The sequence below is a fragment of the Osmerus mordax genome, chromosome 5 (assembly GCF_038355195.1).
Source record: "Osmerus mordax isolate fOsmMor3 chromosome 5, fOsmMor3.pri, whole genome shotgun sequence".
Lineage (NCBI taxonomy): Eukaryota > Metazoa > Chordata > Actinopteri > Osmeriformes > Osmeridae > Osmerus > Osmerus mordax.
In genome coordinates this window covers 7,116,343-7,131,436 of record NC_090054.1, presented here as the reverse complement: position 1 = coordinate 7,131,436, position 15,094 = coordinate 7,116,343, and positions in this window count along the sequence as shown.

The following is a 15,094-nucleotide window of genomic DNA, read 5'->3' as shown; positions in this document are numbered from 1 at the left end:
AGTAGGGTGAAGTGCCTTGCCCAAGGACACAACGTCAGTTTGCATGACCGGGAATCGAACTGGCAACCTTCGGATTACTAGTCCGACTTCCTCACCGCTCAGCCAACTGACTCCCATACACTCTACAGAGAACCAAATGGGGAAAGGACTGTCTTTATCCTGCTGAAAGGGCTAAATTAAATCACTGACACAAGTGCAGTAGTGGCACTGCAATAAATTTGTCTTTTTTTGGTAACCTCACATATTTATCAACATGGTCAAATAACTCAGTGATTTTCAGGGTTGATTAAATGTTGCCAACCAGGAAGATACCCAACTTACAAGAATTCAGAGGATACTCAAAAAATGGTTCGATTACTTCATATTCCCTGAAAACAATATGTATCTTATCCTGACACTGAAGGATGTTATCAACCAAAACAATGCAACCACCAATCTTAACGCATCTGTCTCCTTCACTCATGATGCGGGGTTCTTACCATCTTTTTGATTTGACCTAAATAATCCTCAAACGGAAATCCCGATATAAGGTCCAGATTGCCGTGTATCCTAACATCCTCGGAAAGATGGGTTAGCCCATGAACATTGTAAGTAACAAATTCAGGACCATACAATTCACCAAAATGTGTCACAAATGAAACAAGTAATGTGTGTGCAAAGTCATGAAGATTTGCTGACAATGAAGGACTAGCAAGGATGAAAATGGCAACCGATAACAACATGAAATTATTGTAGACTGAAGCTGACAACACATTTCGGAGAACCACTGGACCTGTGTACAACAAGAACTGTCGCAACTCTGTGGCTTTCCACCTGAGCCTCTCTGAAAGCTGTCTGGGTTTACGAGCAAAATCCATGGGAATGAAGCTTCTTAAGCCTACAAGTTCGTTTGAGATAAGATGCATCTGATGAGAAGACAAGCGGCAGAGTAAGGGCCCTGATGCAATCCACAAATCCAACAGTCTACGTACTACCCCAAGACAGACGAGATGCATGTAATCATGAGGAAAAGAAGACACCATGCCTATGCCTGCATCAACTAATGGTGACTTCCTCATATGATGCTCATCATCAGACATCATTTCAAACAACAGATCAGTTCGGACTGGGCTATTGACTTCTGGAAATGTCATCCTATGTTTAAGATAAACGCCTGTTTGGAAACACTTGTCACAACCTGAGTAACCAGTGTGAGATTTTGTTCCTTTAATGTAAGCTCTTGCTGGGGCATCACAGATGACAGAAGTGACCTTAAGGAAGCATTGTTTCCCCTTAATAATGAATCCTTTGCTCAGCCCTTGTAACTCACTGACAAGATCTTTTAGATACTCTACCAGACAACTTGGCTTTGAGTTGCCACAAAACAGAGCAATGACAACTGGCTTTTTGACAACACCCTTTATCAAGCCAAGGATTGGCCAGAACTGGACTGAGGAACTCTTAAACAAAGGTAATCCATCAACATTCAGCTGCAATTTGAATTCATGTCTGTTAGGAATGTGACACCAGATTCTTTCAAAGCTTTTTGCAAAAGCTTTTAAAATGCCAATGTAGTGGTAAGTACCACCAGCAACAACTTGGATGGTGTAGGAGGTAACCGTATTAAGTAGAGTTCTGGCATCTTTTGGTAGAAAAGGATGATACACTCTCAAGATGGCCAGAAGTGCAGTCAAAGCTACTAAAGACACCCTGAAATGAACTGCCCAGTCACATAGAGAATCAGTAAGGGATGGACTAACATTTTCCATGTCATCATCATCCTGGGAATCATCTTCGCTGTCATATTTTAGTCCCTCATCAGCCTGATCCTGGTATTCCTCTGAATTACTAGCATTATCTGCAGGTCCACAGGCCTGTGGACCTGTGGAGGCTAGATCCACAGCTGCAGACTCACCAGGAAAGGAAGCAAATGTAGAACTCACCCTTTTAACTGCTTGTTTTCTAAGACCCCAATGGGGCAATTTTTTTTCCTTTACTCCTATCAAAATGAAACTTTACACACTGAAACTACCCATGACAAGTAAATTTTTTTTGTATTACAAGTTCTTAAAAAATGAATGTTAATATGCAAATGAGCTATACACGAATAGAATATGCCCAAAATACACCCAAATAGGCTTAATTTTTTCCTTTACTCCTACCACAATAAAACTTAACATAGTAAAAGTATACATGAAAAGTAACTTTTTTTGTATTACAAGTTTCTTTTGAAATTAATTTGAATATGCACATGAGCTTCACACTTATTGAATATGCTCTAATTTGAATAGGCAGAAACACCATTCATATGACAAATACATCGGCCCAATCTTCATCCAATCATCCTTCTGCCAATGACCTGATGGTCATTATTGGCATAAATCTCCCATCCAAAACATGCCAACCCAGTCTTTTGGTCCATACGTTCACTTCCCCCTTTCCACTCCATCATTTGGCAAAAGACCCAAAGACTATGGAACTTTGCAGCTGTTGACGTTGGAGCGATAGTTACATTTATGCATTTAGCAGACACTTTTATCCAAAGCGACTTCCAAGAGAGAGCTTTACAAAAGTGCATAGGTCACTGATCATAACAACGAGATACAAACATTGCGGATAGCCAAAACATGAAGCATACATTGTGAAAAACCAAATAAGTCCCAAAGGGAAGAACCATAAGAGCATGTTTAGACAAGTTACAATTAAACAACAACTGTCATGACGACAGGTTCTGAATCACGTAGCACTATCTGTGTAAAATACACAAAGAGACAATTAGACAAACATTGATACTGATGTATCCTTTGAATTGTTTTTGAAGTGAATTTTGCTACTATTCAGATACCGCTGAATTAAGAATTGGCCTAGTAAAGTTGCTGGGGTAGCAACCCCTTGTCAACAAGTTTGTTGACAAGGGGTTTTCTACAAGTCTATTACAATACGAGGTGAGGTATACCATACCAAATATGTTGCAATAGAAAGATTTACTGTCAATCAACGTTGCCCCAATTACCTTACTTCTCCACTAACAGGTAGACTATAGCCATTTATCAAGTGTCTCAGAAGAATGTTTACATAGTCGAGAACATGTTCATGGTCAAATGAAAGCAGTTGTAATGTAAATATTTTCGTTCTGAGAGGCTTGATGAACGTATGCTATGCTGCAGTCATTGAACTGGAACAGACTGCAAAATTGAACAGAATACCCAAACCCATCCCTAAACATTAGCCTACTCTCAAGCTGTGTGGTTTTTCATTCTTCTGCATGGACCTGTGACAAGCTGCTCTGACACTGATAGTACCGCTCAACCTGTCTTTGTTTGAAACTGGTGGACAAGAAGATACAGCATTCATCCACTCAGTACTTTTATCATTATTCTAACAATATTTTAGAAATCTGAAACACCTGCCAGAACAGCAGTCTACATTAGACCTACAGTCGACACATTAGACCTACAGTCAGATGGATTACATAACGGTTGACCAGCATAAACACACAGGACATCGTAGTAATTATACTGTTGGTACTATAACCCCATCACTAAAATGCAGTCTTTGTTTGACTGTTTTAATCGTCTGCGAGCAAAAAGACTAAATTACTGATAGCATACAAGTCTAAACTAACTACTGATAGTTAGCTAACACTATCGCTATATCCGATGCCATTAGCAAAAGCTACACATATTACATACCTTCATAATTATGAATAAATGAGGAGGCGTAAAACTTAAATACCTTGTCTAACAGAGTACTCGGGGCTCTGGACGTCCGTTTGGCAATACGGTGTACATCGGAAATTGTAATTAAGGGTAACGTTAGCTCCTGTAAACACCGAAGGTGGCCATTACTACGCTGTGTTTACATCAGTAGCGGACGGCCGGAAGTAGTTACATCCGTTTTGTAGAACCCGGAAAAATGTTGCGCATAACCCCTATTGATTAACTTAGCTTCAACCCTTACGACGAACGGGGCCCTGTGGCTGATTTTGATGGAATATCAATAACTTCATATATTTCTTTATCTTTGATTGATAATTCCCTTTTCCTCAAATTCATATTCCACTTTGGCATAGGGTTTTTTGCTTGACAAAATGATGCACATGCACCTTCACAGTGTTTATCTGTTATACAAGTTAACACTTCATAACGGTTTCCATTTACATGGTTCAAATATATGGCCTCCTCACTCGTTCTTGAAATACTTTTGTAGATGTTCCAGTGGTCAGAATTAAATGTGTAGATGTCGGTATGGAATAGATATGCTGCTGTTATTATTTCTAATTCAGTGCCCCACGTGTTTGAATACATCATTCAGGAAGATGGTATGTACTGTTCTACAGAGGTATATTCAGTTCTCAGAAACCTTTTAAATGTTTCCTCATTTTTCATTAAGTGTCTTACCACATGTTTGCGAATTTTCATGTGAGGGCTTTCATTGCCGCAAATTGCCATAGCCAGTGACTGGAACAAGCAGTTTCCATCTTTTCTGCTAACTTTTGATTCACATGGAAAACTTAATAGCGTGCATTGTTGAATAATGGTTGAAGCATGGTTGTCATTCTCCAAAGATTCTCCAAAAGCATTCAGTGACCATGCAAGTCTATTAATGTGCTGACTGTACATATCCTCAAAAGTTTGATAGAAACACACAATACTGCGTGAGTGGGAATCAAACACTGCATAACCATTGACGTATTTAATAATGGCACAAGTACTTTCACTCAATGTCAAAAATCAGCTGTCATCTATTAGGACTCTCTGGAGTGCTTCATAAAAGCTCATCGACACATTTATCAATTGTGGATCATAATCATGTTGTCCTACTATGCCAGAAAACACTTGTCCAAGATTCAATGTGAAATTAACATTATTCAGCACGTGATGTGTTGGTAAATCACTTACAAAAAGATGAGTATGGTTTATCTGACTGTATTTCTGCAATGATATGTACATCTTGTTTCCATTCAAAAGAATATTATCGACATCACTACTTTGCCATGTGCATACATCTTTCAGTTAATTCATCAGAATTGCTGTTAAACTGTTTGTCACACATTGTACACCTGCATTTTCTTTAAACATAACATGTCCTTGATGAAAAGATCCTTGTACAAACCTGTTAATACAACTTGGAGTTACAGAGTTAGATGGCACAATATAAGTAATTGGTTCAGAGCATGGTTCAGAGCATGGTTCAGAGCATGGTTCAGAGCATGGTTCAGAGCATGGTTCAGAGCATGGTTCAGAGCATGGTTCATTATGGATTGAATCCCCATAATAGTTGGTTCATGGTGAAGATCACCATAAGAACAGTGTGGTATTGGAGCACACCTTATAGATTGAAGAGGACCACTGGTCCTTGAAAGAGAGTGGAAGATATTTTCCCACCTCTGGGCAGGCACAGACTGTGAAAGAGAGTCACAGGGCCTAAAGACAGATGACCGAGAGGTTGGAAGAGGAGGAAAATCAGAGTCAGTGAAAGTTGGGGTTGGGGATACAGAAGGGGTATCACAAGGGGTAGAATTGGGAGCAGGGGACAGAGAAAAATCAGACAAGGCGCTGCATGCAGCATCAGCAGCCTTGAGGTTACGCCCTCTTTTGCATTTCTTCTGAAAAACAGGAAAAGCTATTGAAGAACAATATAACTACATGTAATAGGCAAACAAGTAGGCAAATAAGCAAACAAATAGGCTCAGTGCGCATTTGTGGATTGTGGTACGCATTTGTGGATCGCGGATTGTACACATTTGTGGATCGTGCTGTGCATTTGTGAATCGTACTGTGCATTTGTGTATTGTGCTGTGCATTTGTGAATAGTTTTGATACAATAATGGCCCCATACAAAACCCAAAACGTATGTCTTTCGATTTAAAAAATTAGTTTTGACTGATGACGTTTTTCCACCTAGCATAGCTTTTCAGGTGAGGTGAAGTGTCAGTGTGGTGCCGACATGCTGGAAAAAGTTACAAAGGAAAAAACACTTTCTCGTTAGATCGTTCAGATTTCAATGCATTCATATGGGATTATCATCAACATGTTTTCAACTTGATTTCTCAAAATGTATGTTTTAAAATTGTCAAAATATACCTTATTTTGAAGAAAACAATCTACTCTTTCGTTTAAGATACGTCTCCCTTCTATGAAAGGTAGCCAAAGCTGCAAAAACTATAAACTTTCTCAATGTTTATTGCAACCAACATTTGATAGCATTAAGGTGTAAGTCTCTACACAGGGGTGTCAAACATCCGGCCCGCCAGGGAGTCCAGCTTGGCCCGTTGGATGTCTTTGCTAAGTTTGAAAATTACAGAAAGACATACATCGCATTTCTATAAAAGTAACTGCTATTCCCAATCCAAATTTCTATTAAGAATATCCAAATTTATGAGTAGAAACGTTTAGGATTTGTTTTTAATCGATCCAGTAATTGCTTCAAAAACAGCGTAAATGCGATGTCTGCTCCGGAGGCGGAAGCGCTTATTGCCACAGGCAGCAGCGCTCGCTGCTTGCTTTGTGACGCGTTTGACGTCAAATGCGTCATAAAGCAAGGGAATCAGCAGAGGAGAGGCCAGGCAGATAAACAGTGGGCTGATGTCTGAGTTTTTGGTCTTTATGTTTCTAGTTTATTGTAGAAAGACCTTAAAATAGGGTTTATCATCAAAAACCTTCACCAATGATTTAAACATCAAGAAATATTGTCGTTATGTATGCGTTATTATGCTATGATTTTACTGGTCTGGCCCACTTGAGATCAAAGTGGGCAGTATGTGGCCCCTTACCTAAAATGAGTTTGACACCCCTGTGTAGCCTACTAGCTAAATCGAAATACAGTACTGTAGCACTAGTTAGACTAGCTAGGTATTTAACTTGTAACAATAACCAGTACAAATAGGCTATATAGTTCGTTTTCATAATTATGAAGAAGCAAGAATAGTATTCTTAAGAATACTTTCGTTTACCAAACACAAATTGGGACTGATGACCTACCTCGTTTCTCGTTCTTTTTCTTCGTGTTCTTCACTGGAACCACTTCTTCATTTAGCTTTGCCGGATGTCTTTGAATTTGTATAGAATGTCTATTGACCTTTTTTGATGAACATTCTAGAATTTTCGTTTGTTAAATTTGGCCCATGAAAGCTTCCAGTTCAGACGCGCTAATGATTGAAGGGTGACGCAGCCTGACTGAGCTTTGTCAACAAACGAGGGAGACGGACGAGGTATGACCAAAATAATAGGTATTTATTATAACACTAAGTTAACGAATAGCGGAAGTCAACATCCCAGTGAAAAACAGCCGTCTGCAACCGGGAAGGGATCTCTCCCGAACTGGAAGAGTAGTCTTGATATAACCAGACCGGGCACAGGTGTGGCTCATCAGGCCTGATGACCCATCACTCCAACAGGACACCTGAAAGACAACCAGCAATAAAGAGAGAAGACACCTAGTGGAGGGGAGGATCGTCACACCCCCACCCATAAAAAAAAAACGTTCCCACCTGGAACCGCCAACCTTAGCCAACCCCGCCACCTAGTAACTCCGGTTCCCAGAGAGACGCTTTTGGAAAGCAGAGAGACACAGACAGAGCAGGTAAAACAAAGACAAAATGAACACAGAACTTAAGAGCAAGGTGCTCTCGACAAGGCATCTGACAATATTTTCAGAGCCTTTGATGTAACGGATGTCCAAACAGTAGGCTTGCAAAAACAAGATCCAACACATCAACCTGCGGTTTGGACAAAGCACCGAGTGCAAAAAGGTGATCGGGTTGTGGTCTGGGTAGACCACTAGAGGAACACTGGAATCTACGTAGCCTTCAAAATGCGGAACGCAATGGACACACAGCCGGATACCTGGTGCTCTGACACATTACTGTCAGCAGGTAGCTGCTACCAGACTTGGAACGAGGCAGAGGACCCACACAGTCTTATCAGGTGCTCGAATGGCTGCTCCACCACCGGAATCGGGTATAACAGAGCCGGGGAAATACCCTGATTGGGTTTACCGGTCATTTGACCGGTAAACCCACTAGCAGCACTCCTTCCTTCCTCAGTGGTGAGAACCAAGTCAAACAGTTGGCTCAGCGAGGAATCAGCTCTCTGCTCCGCCACTAGGTCACTGCGAGAAACTGACAAAAGAGAGTCAGGAATAGGCACCCTCTCTTCTGCCCCCTCCTGCTCAGATGCAGGTTCAGGCCCCGACCCTGCACGGCCCATAGCCCGTGTCACTGCACAGGCAGTAAACACCCCAGGGAAGCGCTGAGCACTCTCATTGGGTTCTCCTGTAACACAGGGTGAGGATGTCACTATTGGAGGAATGGGATTTGGCTGAGTTCCAGCCCACACACGGCTACCTGCCAGGTCATTTCCCACTATGACCTCCACACCCTCAATGGGTAATGCAGGCCGCACACCCAGGACCACCTCACCTTTGACCAACCCACAGTTGAACACCATCTTATGAAGTGGGACAGGGAACACGCTCAAACCCATACCTCGCATCAAAACCTGGTCCCCTGTATCAGAGTCTCCAGAAAAAAGGTAAGACAGAGCTCACTATGTATGAATTAAAAGCCCCAGTGTCCCTCAGAATCTTTACCGGTACAGTGATGTCACTCCCCACAAGTGACACAAAGCCGTCCGACAAGAACGCAGAGAAATCTGACCCCAAGCTGCCTTTCACCCCAGATTGCACCTGTTGACAGGGAGAAACAGAATTGGTCGAGTCAACAGAACCAGCAAACAGTGCTGGTGTAACCTGTCCCCTACCGCCTCCATGTTTAGCTTTAGGACACTCCGCTTTCCAATGGCCCTTGCCCCCACAGTAATGGCATGTGTTTGAGTCAAACTGACCACGTGTAGCAAATTCTGATCTACCTGAGCGAGAACTAAATGCTTCCCTCCCTGTACCTGCACGAAACATACTGCTTCCCCCCCTGTACCCAACATCACGAGAACAGAGCTCACGGTTTTCCCTGTGGGTAAGCACATACTCGTCTGCCAGTACAGCAGCCTCTGCAGAAGTCATCACTCTACGCTCAGTGATATGAACAGCAATGTGGCTAGGGATGGAGATCTTGAACTGTTCCAGCACAATCAAGTCACACAAAGCTTCATACGTGTCAACTTTCAGGGCAGCACCCCACCGAGTGAAATGAGAAACCAACTCCCTGGCAAACTCCACATGCGTCTGTTTAGCCGATTTCTCCCATGTACGGAACTTCTGGCGATACGCCTCAGGCACTAACTCATACGCCCTGAACACTGCAGCCTTGACATTAAGATAAACTCTACTGTCCGCAACGGTGAGAGCAGAGTAGGCTTCCTGTGCTTTACCTGCTAAAACACACTGTAAAAGTAATGTGCTGTCAGCGTCTGACCAGTTTCTACTTTCGCTTACCCGCTCAAAAAGCAAGAAAAAAGTCTCGAGGTCCTGTTCATTAAACTGAGGAACCAAACGCAGATCCTTGGCAACATCAAACCCATGACCAGGGGCAGGATGACCAAGCTGGCCTACACCCATAGCTACAGCAGGCAACCTACGCGCCTCCAGCTCAAGTCTTTTACCCTCAACCTCTTGTTTTACTCTATTAAGAGCCACTTTCTCTCTCTCCATCTGCAACAAAAGCAATTCCCTGTGCTGGTCAAAAGAAAACCTAGCTTCCATAGCAACAGGTAAATCAGCAGCAGCATAAGTTTCTGTGATAATCCCTGCTTCTACCAAATGCGATTTTATGCTAAACCTAATGCCCTCTTTCGACCTCTTATCCCCGACCTGCGCATGATAATGCTCCGCGATTTTCAACAGCTGGTCTCTAGAACAGCTGATCAACAACTCCTCCGAAGGAGCTTTGAGAAAATCCTCCACACTGGCCATCAGAACAATCTGTCAACACAATCAGAAACCACAACGCCACAGAGCTCACAGCCTTGCCAGTCAACCGGTGCTACAGAGGCCTGTCCCTCTAATTGCCTACCCAAAAATCTAAATAATCTCCCCCCCTAGTCTTCAAGCGCTTCTGTGGCGGGCTCCTTAAAACACCAAGCCCGATAGTCCGGTAAGGCAACCAGAAACTGGCGACCTCACACAGCAACTACGGAGTGTCCCCGAGCAAATGCTACTAACCACTCCGCACCACATTAACCACCCCCCAAACGAATTCCAAAGGGAAAACGCTCTCATCCTACCAGGGACAGAACACGGCAACTTACCACTGACGTGACTACAAGATAACAGATCTCAGCAGCCCACAAACGATAACAAGATAGCCCTTCAACCAGCACAACTGCCCGTCTACACAATACACGATACACAATGCTTATTCAAATACCAAAACTACTCACCGCACTCGTCACTCTCCCAAACAACCACCACTCACAGCCACTGCTGCTACCACTACTAAACACTAACCTCTGGCGTCACACCCAAAAGGTCAAACACAATTGGACGAGCCCCCATGTGACGCAGCCTGACTCTGAGCTTTGTCAACAAACGAGGGAGACGGATGAGGGATGACCAAAATAATAGGTATTTCTTATAACACTAAGTTAACGAATAGCGGAAGTCAACATCCCAGTGAAAAACAGCCGTCTGCAACCGGGAAGGGATCTCTCCCGAACTGGAAGAGTAGTCTTGATATAACCAGACCGGGCACAGGTGTGGCTCATCAGGCCTGATGACCCATCACTCCAACAGGACACCTGAAAGACAACCAGCAATAAAGAGAGAAGACACCTAGTGGAGGGGAGGGTCGTCACAAGAAGCATAAGAAGTGAGAAAGTTACTGTGGTAATTTTTTTAAACAATGTCAATCTTGTTGCTGTGTTCGGCTGTTCGTTGAGATTGGGGAAGAAAAAGTTGTCCACAATCAAGATATGTACATTTCCTATAAAAACGGGACATTGGGATTGGGTTGCTGCTGTAAAGGGGGGAGTCAGATGGCTGAGCGATGAGGGAGTCGGGCTAGTAATCTGAAGGTGGCCAGTTCGATTCCCGGCCGTATCAGTTGAGTCCATTGTGTCCTTGGGCAAGGCACTTCACCCTACTTGCCTCAGGGGGGAATGTCCCTGTACTTACTGTAAGTCGCTCTGGATAAGAGCGTCTGCTAAATGTAAAGAATAGCTTACTCGTAGTGCTTTAAAAAAAGTTGTTTGGAAGGGAATTTCAAATCCTAGCATCAGTGCCGATGTGTTCTGACTTAGGTAAATGAAATGAATTTGCGGCAGGCAATGGATCCACCTGAACAATCAATATACTTCATTCGAGCTAACTTGGTTGTAAATATGACACTATGCCTACGTAGACTACAAGTAGCTAGCTACTGTGGTGAACCTGGCTTGTTTTGCAGTGGTTTACACAGTCTCGCTAAACACTATACTTGTAATACTATTAATAAAGAAGCAGTACTTCTCTTGAGTGGTTTTTATTCAGATGAATAATCATTGGATTCAGGTCAAAAGTCTTATCACTTGAACTGGTTTCATCACTTAAGACACTCAAAGTCAGCAGCTTGGCATACTGGGATATGGAAAGGATTAAACATTTAGACTTTCATCAAAGTAAAAAATGCTGGTTTGTCCTTTTTCATCAATGTCCTCAAAAAAGCAGTCTGCAGAGCTACTGTGTCTGTGGGGTGACTGTCTGTCTCTGGAGGGCTGGCAGGCAGGGACAAGCAGGGCCTGCAGGCAGGCAGGCAGGGCAGGCCAGCTGAATGAAGCTTCCAGCTAGAGAAGGGATAGTCCAGCAAGTGGTCTGAGATGCTCTCAGCATTCTCTGTTGTTGCTTTCAGCATCCTCTATTGAACTCTGTTGAGCAGGCCTCATGACCCTGCATGACCCTCCAGACCTGTAAAAGTGAAGAAAGGATCCATGTCAGTTCAGTTGTGAAAAACAAAGCTTTTTCCATCTACACTTGACATAAACTACAGTTTTGACTGTGAAATGCAGTGGCATTACTTGAACTTGAATCCAAATGTGTTGACCTGATGGAGACCCATGCAAAGTCATTCAAAACACAGGTTCGATTCCAGGCTCTGGCAAGAGTATTTACATTTAGTCATTTAGCAGATGCTCTTATCCAGAGCGACTTACAGTAAGTACAGGGACATTCCCCCCGAGGCAAGTAGGGTGAAGTGCCTTGCCCAAGGACCCAACATCAGTTGGCATGACCAGGAATTGAACTGGCAACCTTCGATTCCCTCACCGCTCAGCCACCTGACTCCCTGATTTAGCTCTAAACTGGTCAATATATACACATCTGACAAAAGACCAGCTCGACCTTTGCCTGTAAACAGTGATTCTGACTGTCAGAGACCTTTAAATAGCCTGACTTACTGAAATTGGCAAAACTAGCCTGGCTAACGTAGGTCGCTTTCTCAGGGCATATGACGAATGAAACAGGCTCGCCTTGAAAAATCAGATATACTGGCTATCTTTAGCAGGCCCTTGTCTACAAAAAGCAGTAGAATTGAGTGAAATACAAAATTGTTTACACACTGCCAGTGGGCGAGCCGAGCCTGACTCTGAGGCTAACGTCAAAACAATGTACCCCCGGGACGCAGTATCACTCCAATTGCAAGTCCACAAATCACAAAATAATCGGAGCATCTGGCTAAAAGCACAATTCCCACATCTCCTAAAGGCTGCCCTCCTCAACCTTTTTCGTGTAGACCTAACTGTAAAATGGTGAACTTATGAACATGACGCAACCAAAACATGGCTGCCGCCTAAGCCTATGCGGTCTCCCTGGCGCATAGGCTTATTACAAAGACTTTCACGCCCCAAATCAAAATTCTGAGCCGACAGGTCTGTGGGGAATTGCTTTTTCTCCGATAGGCTGCCCTCCTTGACCTTTTTGATGAACAATTCGCCGAGATGCAAAATGACTCACTAATTAAAAACACAGAGGAAAAAAGCTAGAGCTACAGTAGCTACTTTTCGAGTTCGGTTTTCCGTCACTTCAGACTCACGATCTAAAGGTCTAAAAGTGCTAAAACCTTCACCATAATTCAAGAGTAGTGTACTTTCACGATACCAATCATTGATTCTAGCTTAAAATGTGTAAAAATAGGACTTACCGAACGTGGCTGCCTCCAACACTATCAGGCGATTCCAGTTGAAAACAACAATGGCCGCCGAAATATAATTTATATTCGTAACGGCGAGCTGCGATTGGAAGCTAAATGAAACAGGAGCTAGAAACAGAGGGTGGGGGCTTGGTCAACACACCATTTTCAGAAAGGATGTGTGTGCGTCTCGCCAAGCTCGCGCGTGTGTCAAGTAGGGTGACCACCTGTCCCGCTTTGCGCTGTGTCGCACAGCATTTTCAATATGGGACGTGCGGGACAAGGGGTGAAAATGCTGTGCGACACAACGCAAAGCGTGACACTAGGGTGGTCACCCTAGTGTCAAGGGGCAGGATGAGTCTGAGAATTTGGAGCACACGCGCTGTGGAGCAATTCAATTGAATTCAATCATATCTTGACATATCAAGGTGAAATTGCGTATGGTACTTCAGAATGATGTCATCTTGAAGGCACAAAGGTTTGAAAAACCATCAGTCAAAATTATATTTGATTTATTAACACAAAGATATTGTGGCAATGTGTACATTTACATAAATACACTTCTTTCAGCCATTTTGTATTGCATTCCTAATTCAATTTCACCCTATAGAAAGACATGTATTCTACAAATCTGTAACAATTTTCAAGTCGAGTGGATCTATGGTTCATGAGGAGAAGGGCTTTGAAGGTTGTACCAAATTTGGACAGTACAGCAAAATCTATCATGGCGGACCTTATGGGTTCTTGAGGCTTTTTTGTTCCCCATGAGAAATAAGGTATGTATACCAATTTCCAGGCATTTTGGAATAATGGGGCGCTGGGGAAATCACTTAGACTTTGGGCGTGTCTTATAGCGCCACCTATGGGCGTACATGGGCCATTAGCGGTCTGGGAGTAGTGAGTGACCTGGTGTATCATTGGGCCAAATTTGAAAAAATCGGGTCAAGGACTTTTTGAGCTATTGAGCCATTTAGCGGAGAAGAGGAAAAATAATAATAATAGGAATACTAACAAAAACAATAGGTTCCCTCCTACCAGAGGAACCCTAATAATAAGAATACTAACAAAAACAATAGGTTCCCTACTACTGGAGGAACCCTAATAATAGGAATATTAACAAAAACAATAGGTTTCCTCCTACCGGAGGAACCCGCATCGCTGCTTGCAGCTATATTTAGGGTTCCTCCGCAAAATGGCAAAATATTATAAACATGTACACTGTCGAAGATCGAGAGTTGGACAACAAGAGAGCAAAACTACTTCATCTTTGGCCAACAACAGGCTGAATGGGAATTTGAACTCATGAGCATAAGGTTACAAGTCAGTCTCTCTGTCCTCTCTGCTACACACCAACTGTTGAGATTGTACGAATAGAAATGGCAGAGTATTAGCTTCGGTCAGCTTTGGAACAAAGGTTAAGAAACGGTTGACATTTGAAGGTGAAATTGCATGAAATTGTGCATGGTATTTCAGAATGATGTCATCCTGTTTAGCTAAACATATAATCAAAATGATGACAGGCCAAAAGATAATGGCTGGATTCCAGCCTACTACCTTATACTTTACAGGTCACCATCCCAGCCCATTGAGCTATTCTCAGTGTTGAATATTGTCATGTTCAGTTACTGTATAAAAAAGTAAGCTGTTTCTCCTGTGGTAAGCGTTGTTAGATTCAGCCAAAGTTGAAACTGCTTGTACATTTCCTATAAAAACGGGACAACGGGATGACTGGGTTGGTGCTGTAAAAAACTAACTTACTTATAGTTTTTTAAAAAGGTTGTTTGGAGTGCCATAACTTGTCATGGAAGGGAATTTCAAATCATGCCTAGCATCAGTGGGGATGTGTCCTGGCTTTGGTTCCTGAAATGAATTTGTGCAACAGGCAAGGGATCCACCTGTACAATCAATTTACTTCATTAGAGATAACCATGCGTAGACTACAAGTAGCTAGCTACTGTGGTGAACCTGGCTTGTTTTGCAGTGGTTTACACAGTCTCGCTAAACAGATGATTGGAGTGTTGTGATGGGCTCAAATAAACACGCATTGCTATGTTTTAC